The 7621-nt window shown below is 42.5% G+C and overlaps 1 pseudogene; it reads left to right on the top strand.

Annotated features, from left to right (window-relative positions):
• The first annotated feature begins 2092 nt into the window (after positions 1–2092).
• LOC129869121 (leucine--tRNA ligase, cytoplasmic-like) overlaps positions 2093–7621 on the top strand; it is a 41241-nt pseudogene continuing 35712 nt past the window's right edge.

The following is a 7621-nucleotide window of genomic DNA, read 5'->3' as shown; positions in this document are numbered from 1 at the left end:
CCTTAAAACGTCCCTACCCCCATTGAAGTTTTTATTTAAAATGGTTAAGGTAATTTTTATTTTTATATATTTTTTATCCTTTATTTAACTGGGCAAGGTTAATGTTAGGGTTTAGGGTAGGGACGTCCCAAGGAATCCCGATAGCACTGACCCTAAGTAACCAGCAACCAATCACCCTGAAACTGAATCCTAAAACTCTTTGGTTTTGCAGCTCTATTTAAATTTTTTATTAATGTCGAAGTTTCAATATTCTTTGAACAAACTTCATGCAAGGGTTGACTCTTAACTAAAATCTTTTATCACATTTTTTTTCACTCCTTTAAAAAATATGAACAATGCAAATTATAATCTATAAATATGTATTTCCAATGATAGGTATGGGAGGTATATTTCACTGGTCATCTCCAAAGCCAACACCTATTTTGGCAGCCTTTCCTTACAGTTTTCTGCTGCCAATGATTGGGATGAATTGCAAAAATCACTGAAGTTGGAGACTTATATCTCCCTCATTAACTTTAAGCATCAGCTGTCAGAGCAGTTTACCGATCGCTGCAGCTGTACACAGCCCATCTTTAAATAGCCCATCCAACCAACTACCTATCTCATCCCCATATTTGTTTTTCTTCTCTTTTGCACACCAGTATTTCTACTTGCACATCCTCATCTGCACATATAACACTCTAGTCTAATTTGCTAAATTGTAATTACTTCGCCACTATTGGCCTATTTATTGCCTTACCTCCTTACTTCATTTGCACACACTGTATACATGCTTTTTTATTGTGTTATTTATTGTGTTACTGACTGTTTGTTTATCCCATGTCTAACTCTGTGTTGTTGTTTTCTCAACTGGCCTACCTGGTTAAATAAAGGTGAAATAAAAAAATTAAAAATATTGGTGTGAAATATTCTGATTGTGTTTTCGTACTCCAGAGAAAGTACAGTAGGCTGCTTCCTTCTGCTGTGAAAGAGGTTCATGGCCAGAAGGGATCCCGTTTTTTACAAATTAATGTCAGATTGGATTTTTCGTAGCAGGTTAGGAGAAATTACGCAGCAGGTTAGTGTAATTAACGTAGCAGGTCAGGAGAAGGAAGTTAAGATTAGCTAAATGCAAAAACATTTTTTACGGTAATTTGACAAAAGCTGATCCCTTCTAGCGCTGACCGTGAAAGAGCCCCTCACTTATACTACATTTCCCAGAAGTCTGCGCTGTGTGAATGAGCTGTAGATGTCAACAGCTAAGTGCTGAAGGTTCGTTTTACTCCAATGCTTGTAAACAAAGTAAATCTAAACAAACATTATATAGCCTCAAAACACAGTTAAAACTATGATTTAGATGGTCAGCCCTTACATCCATAGCCCTGTCTATGAATATGAGAGTGGCTCCATTTCTCCAGCCCCATCCCTTACTTTTTTACCAGGGAATTATCTTTGTTATTGTTTAAACTGCTGATTGCAGAAATACTGATGAGGAACAAGGATGTTGTTGGTCTTCAATCTAAATTAATTATACATATTCATTTTAGGAGCGAAACGGAACAGCAAAGTTGGACTTTCTCAAAAGATAGAGGTGGAAATCCAACAGAAATGGGAGAAGGAAAGAAGGTTTGATTGTGACTCACCCACCACTATTGGTGAAAGCACATAGTAAGCCTACTTGGACTGTTATTATGATTATCCATGCCCTACTTTAGTTTTCACGCCCCCTTTTCCCAACCTAATGTACCACCCTTTCATTCACAGCAAAAAAACAAGTACTTTGTCACCCACCCCTACTTGAATGGAAGGCTGCATCTCAGTCATACTTTCTGCCTTTCGAAGTAAGATATATATAGATTTGACTTGTAGATGTACTAAGTGTAGGTCTTATTACCTTCAAGATCCTCTGTGAAAAATGTATTTTACACATTGCTCTTTATTTCGTTGTAGTTTGCTGTTGGTTTCCATTGCTTGAAAGGGAAGCAATGCCTATTTCCATTTGGGTTGCATTGTACAGGAAGCTTGCTGTGCACATCATACATGATCGGCTGTTATTTAAGAAGGTTACATTCATCTTAATTCACAGGCCTGTGCAAGCAAGCTGAAGTGAGAGATGGAGGTTCACTGATGAGGAGGAAGAGAACCCCAAGTTTGCAGATGAGTTCATCTTTAAAGACAAATATAAGGCCATAAAGGTGAACATTTTATGCAAATATCAATTGATCCTCTGCACTACTTGTAAGCTTGGGGGAAATTGTTTCCTTTAATGCACAATTCAAAATGTAACTTATCTCTTGTGTGTGATCTTCAGAGCAAAGCAGTGGCAAAGGCTGTAGAGTCCAAGTTCCAATGGGACATTATGTGGTCTCTGGGGTTGAGTGACAAAGAGATGGTGCCGTTTGCCAACATGGAGCACTGGCTGGAGTACTTCCCACCCCAGGCTGTGAAAGACCAAAAGATGATGGGTGTAAAGGTGACTGATTATGACAAGAAACCATCAAACTGAGCTTGTTTCTTTATGTTATCTTATACAGTACCAGGAAGCCTGATGTTAACCAATAGACATACATTTGTTTCATGAGAACTGATTCCTAACTCGAGATCTGTGCTAATAACTTACATTTTCTTGCAAATCTCGCATTTACATCAATGTATAATTATTGTGGAAGTTAAGTGTGTGGATCTCAAGTTAAGATTCAGACCTGAATATGCAGAGCAACAAACATGCTTTAGTTCACTTTGAAAAAGTATTTCAGGTGCTGACAATGTTATTAAAAAAGGTGATTATATCACAGGTGGTACTGGCGTGACGCGCCTTCATCACAACCGTTGTGAAGCCTTTCTACGACTCCTTTGTGAGGTGGCAGTTTATCGCCCTAAATGAGAGGAATAAATTTAAGTTTGGTAAAAGGTAAGCTGTTGGAAATGGTTATGAATATCCCTGCATTTTCCATGTAGCATTATTACATTGTCATGCCATTACTTTTTGCAGGTATACCATCTAATCACTGAAAGATGAAAAGCTGTGTATGGACCACGACAGGCAGACTGGAGAGGTAAAATGTTCTTACCACTACATAATCTCAATGAGTTGTGTGACTACAGCTCTGCAGCTTTTGTCATCAAAGCCCCATATACTACCCACCACGGCGACCTGTATGCTCTCGTTGGCTGGTCCTCACTACATATTCGTCGCCAAACCCACTGGCTCCAGGTCATCTATAAGTCTTTGCTAGGTAAACCTCCGCCTTATCTTAGCTCACTGGTCACCATAGCAACACCCACCCGTAGCACGCGCTCCAGCAGGTATATTTCACTGGTCATCTCCAAAGCCAACTCCTTCTTAAGCTGCCTTTCCTTCCACTTCTCTGCTGCCAATGACTGGAACTAATTGCAAAAATCACTGAAGTTGGAGACTTGTATATCCCTCACTAACTTTAAGCGTCAGCTGTCAGAGCAGCTTACCGATCGATCGCTGCAGCTGTACACAGCCAATCTGTAAGTAGCCCATCCAACCAACTACCTAACTCATCCCCATATTTGTTTTTGTTTTTGTTTTTCTGCTCTTTTGCACACCAGTATTTCTACTTGCACATTCGCATCTGCACATATATCACTCCAGTGTAAATTGCTAAATTGTAATTACTTCGCCACTATTGGACTATTTATTGCCTAACCTCATTACTTCATTTGCACACACTGTATACAGATTTTTCTATTGTGTTATTGACTGTACGATTGTTTATCCCATGTGTAACTCTGTGTTGTTTTTGTCACGCTGCTTTGCTTTATCTTGTCCAGGTCGCAGTTGTAAATGAGAACTTGTTTTCAACTGGCCTACCTGGTTAAATAAAGGTGAAATTAAAAAAAATCATAATGTTTTTACATTCTTGGGATCCACAGGATTACACCCTCATTAAGATGAAGGTTGTCGAGCCCTACCCTGCAAAAGTAAGGTACTCTATGTGAACCCGACACACTGTATTTTATTTAGTAGCATGAGACTCGGAACAACTTTTTCATTGATGTAACCAATCAATTTTGTGTTGTTAATTGTGACATAAGGTGCAAGTTGGTTGTCCTAATAGCAAGTTACAGCAGATTATAGCAGGTTGCTGCTTGAGATTACAAAAAAAATAAAATGGCACTCTTCTGAACACTATTTCCCTGATAACCCTAACCCTGCAGTGGCCTGAAAAATCAGAGCGTCTTCTTGGTGGCAGCTACTCTCAGAACAGAGAGCATGTTTGGCCACACTAACTGCTGGGTCCATCCTGACATCAAGTACATAGCCTTCGAGACGACCAGTGGAGACGTGTTCATCAACACACGGAGGTCTACTAGTACACATGTCTTACCAGGGCTTCACGAAGAAGAACGGCAAGGTCACAGGGATCATGGATGTTCTGGGAAAGAGATGTACATTTAAATGACATCCTTATGTTTAAGTATCTGCACATACACTTACACGCTGCAACTTACGTGAGCCTGACACAAACACACACACACACACTACATCTCATGTGACCACACACACTCACCTTTAACTCTCTCCGTAAGATATTCTTGGATGTGCTCTTAGTGACCCGCTGACATCTTACCAGACCATCTATGCTCTGCCCATGTTCACCATCAAGGAGGACAAAGGTATTGGAATAGTCAAGAATGCTCCAAATACCACTTAATTGCTTCCCATGATGTCTCTGCTCCAGCACGTCAAGATCGGGCTTGAGGCCTTCCTCCTTTTGAAGAGCTAAAGTGAGGGAGGCATAAGTCATTGTAGAGCACAGTAAACATTGAAATAAAGTAAAAAGATGATGGTTACTGATTTAGGACCTGAGGGGATGCTACACACAACTCCCACAGCATTGCTCTTGGATTGCCTCTTTTGCTATGAGTCATTACAATGAATTATTTTGGTCTGTTTTGCTCCAGGGGTTTACATCTGCATTGAAATGGTCTGACTAAATTGAAACGTCAGAATGCAGATGTCTATGACTTTGTTCTCTCGCTCATGCACAATGTCCTGTGTTTGGTAGAGAAGGCAATGAGGGAAAACATTCTCTGAGGACACCGCAGGGGCATTTTTGTGCCTCTGGGTGTTGGTTCTGTTTCTCATGTGACTTTGGTCCACTTGCTTTGTGACACCCTGGCACTGGAATTGTCACCAGCGTTCCGTCCGATGCACCCAATGACATTGCTGCCCTCAGGGATATAAAAAAGAAACAGGTGATGCTTTAACTGTACTACTTAAGTATTTACTTTGTGCTTGTTTGTGGCTACTGGTCTATATTAGTTAGCCTATGCATTGCAAAATATGTTTTGGTCAATGAAGTAATTGGAGATCACTTGGATTCCTCTTATAGGGCCTGAGAGAAAAATATGGAATCAAATACAAGATGGTCTTACCTTTTGAGCTGGTAAACTGCCTCTCGCAACCTTTATTCTGTTGTAAATGACCAGACAGTGTACTGTGTGCCTTGTACTCACGCTGCTCTACTCCATCTGCCCATCATTGAGATCCCTGGCTATGGGAACCTGTCGGCTCCTCCAGTTCTGTGACCAGTTGACAATCCCGAGCCAGAATGACCGTGAGAAGCTGGCAGAGGCCAAGGAGAGGGTCTACCTCGAGGGCTTCTATGAAGGAGTGAGTCCTAATGGCTACACATAACATCTCAACTATGCATACATGTAATACAATACCACTTTATTTATCCTCGTAGGACAGCTATGGCTACAGAGGTGCAGCAGACCTATACCACAACCTAGAATAATATTTAAAAAAGTCAACAACATAGTTTGTAATGAACTGTCTTCTTCTCTCAGATCATGCAGGTTGAATGCTACAAGGGACGAAAAAGTGCAGGACATCAATAAACCCATCCAGAAGCCAATGATGGAGGAGAAGGTACCTTGGTTGAAATCCATTATTTGATACTGTCGGGAAGAGTGGGGTGTGCCCAACTACACAAGTGGAAAAAGAGTAAACACACAACAGAGTTCAAGGTTCATAAACTTTTACTCTAGCTTTCAGCGTCTCTGGAGTTCTTGTCCACAAGCCGTTCAGGCAAGAGGGTGGTTAAAGATGGCGGCCACCTGTAGTCTCTTGTGGCGATGTGGCCTCACTGGCAGAGTCTGTGGCAGGAGAGCGATAACACAGTGTGAGTAGGCTGGCTGTCTTCCTAACTGCTCCAGCTGAGTGAGGTCCAGCCACAAGAGTCCAGCGCTCTTGTGCCAGTCAGTTGATTAAGGAATGCCTTGCAAGTGTGCTGATTAGTAATCCTGTACCATGTGTGTTGGGTGAGAGGAGTTGTGGAGCTGTCTTCGGCTGGCCTGGTTTTAAACGAAGTGCAGTCTTCCGCAGTGCTGAACTGAGTGCTGCTGTCCATGGTGCTGCACTGGGACTCCTTCACCTATGCCCATGCTTTTCACGCTGCCACAGATACCACACCAATCTGTATTTATTGTGTTCATGTTTATGCTGTTTAACTATATTGTTTGTTGTTTACACTGTGGGCTGTTTGCTACGGTTGTTGACGTGGGCTCTTTGCTATGGTTGTTGACGTGGGCTGTTTGCTACTGTTGTTGACGTGGGCTGTTCACTGATGTGTTTGATACGTTTCTTTGTTATGCATTTGTGTGTTCTAACCTGGACCTCTACCAATGTTCCAGGGCCAAGCTTTGATCTCTATGGAGCCAGAGAAGCAGGTGATGTCGCGCTCTGCAGATGAGTGTGTGGTGGCACTCTGTGACCACACACTCTTTAGGTTCTGTGATGAGACCAGGAAGAACTTTGAGGCCACTCTGGACTGGCTCCAGGAGCACGCCTGCTCTCGTACCTATGCCCTGGGTAAGGAGGGGGACAGGCACATGGGGCAGGATCAGTGGAGTTAGTTTGGACAGGGGAAAGGATCAGTGGAGTTAGTTTGGAGATTGGACATGATCAGTGGAGTTACCTTGGACAGGGGACAGGATCAGTAGTTTTAGTTTGGTCATGGGGCAGGATCAGTGGAGTTAATTTGGACGGGGGTCATGGGACATAATCAGCGGAGTTAGTTTGGTGTCACAGCAAAGCATGTTCTGTGCAGGGCCAGGATTTTTACTGACCAGTTCTACCAGTAACATACAGTTTGACTAAACTCTGGGCCCAGTTCTACCAGTAACATACAGTCTGACTAAACTCTGGTCCCAGTTATACCAGTAACGTACAGTTTGACTAAACTCTGGGCCTAGTTCTACCTATAACATACAGTCTGCCTGTAACGACTCTCGTTGGTGGTAGGAATAGTAGGCCAAAGCGCAGCGTGGTAAGTGTTTATGATTCCTTTTATTCAAAAAACACTTAAACAAAATAACAAAAGCGAAAACGAAAGCGCACCTGGCTGTGAATGTGCACTGGAGACACAGTGCGCATCACCGCATAACACGGCGCCTTTCCGGTCACACACCCCCCACAGTAAGCACGGGGAGTTGGCTCCGGTTTAAACCCTGACTCCGCCAATCTCCCGTGTGCCCCCAAAAAATTTTTTGGGGAGTTGCCTGTCGGGCTTCCATTGTTGATCTAACTCCTGGTATCATCTCCGTTCCGCTCTCGCTGCCTCCATCTGCTCCCTTTGACGGCAATACTCTCCGACCCGCGTCC

This window comes from Salvelinus fontinalis, chromosome 13, assembly GCF_029448725.1.
Source record: "Salvelinus fontinalis isolate EN_2023a chromosome 13, ASM2944872v1, whole genome shotgun sequence".
Classification (NCBI taxonomy): domain Eukaryota; kingdom Metazoa; phylum Chordata; class Actinopteri; order Salmoniformes; family Salmonidae; genus Salvelinus; species Salvelinus fontinalis.
The sequence above is the reverse complement of the archived record's forward strand: the minus strand, read 5'-3'. Positions and strand labels throughout refer to the sequence as shown.